We start from the raw sequence: 1,173 nt of genomic DNA on the forward strand, positions 1-1,173 counted from the left end.
AGTTGGGTGCGTTTCGTCCATGTTGACACATACTCACAGTACAAACCTGAGGTGTCGGTTTGGGGTGTGACATGCATTCAGTAAGTGTTCCCTTTTGCAAAGCCATGAAACCTCGGTATTTTTTTTCACACGCTACAGTATGGCATACAAACACGCCTGCAAAATTTGGGCGTGTTTCGACACTCGATGCATTTACTACGATTTTCTCCGTGAAAATACCCAGAAAACGTCTCCCGACGTGACGCAACTTCCGTTCGTACTCCGATTCCATCGTAATCTGGCGTGGAAGACCGTGGGGGTCACTGACACGCGCACGCAAAAGTTGGGTGCATTTCGTCCATGTTGAATACAAAATATAAATTAGTGCATGAAAAATACAAAATATGCAATGATTTTTTTAACAGCCGACGCGCCGGCGCAAACTGCCGGGCTAGGCAGGCGACCCACGGCGGCCACTTGGGCGCCGTTTGAGGCGCACACGTTACGGCCCATGAAGGCCGAAAATCCACGACGGCCACCGCCCAACCTGTTAATTGTTTAGTACCACATTACTTTTGAACACGCGTATTCACCTGTTTATATATCGTTCTCTGTGTACCGTATTAATTCCTTTAATGTTGCGGTCTTTCCTCATGAGGATAATGTGAATGATGCTCTGACACTCCATAATCATGAAGTGTCACAGCAAAAATTCACATTAATCTTACGTGGTAAATCCACCAACACTACAGGCATTTCTATTCTCTTTTTTAATATTTACAAATACGGTACTTTTTAGACACATTATTTTTATATTTATTTAAAAAAAGTATGTCCATAATGGGCTAAAAGGCGCGCGAGTGTGCTATTCTGTGTGGGAGTGGGCATACTAACTCACATGCAAAATTTCAAGCCATTTTGAAGATGTCAAAAAATTGACCTCCTCCGTAGACCGTTCTGGTACGGAGAAAAGGCCCTGTCCGAAAACGAGGTATTTTTCGACATCCTCCAAATGAAACCAATTTTTTTCCATAGTCTTGTACCATCGTGAACAGGATGCATGACAAGTTTCGTGGCCTTTTGCAATTTTATGAATTTTCTATAATTTTTTCGATCAAAACACTTTAAATGCTGACCGGACGTGATGCAACGTGCTCTTTGTATCGAAATACCTTAAATTTTTGGATTCTGTGT

This window comes from Triticum aestivum, chromosome 1A, assembly GCF_018294505.1.
Source record: "Triticum aestivum cultivar Chinese Spring chromosome 1A, IWGSC CS RefSeq v2.1, whole genome shotgun sequence".
Taxonomy (NCBI): Eukaryota; Viridiplantae; Streptophyta; class Magnoliopsida; order Poales; family Poaceae; genus Triticum; species Triticum aestivum.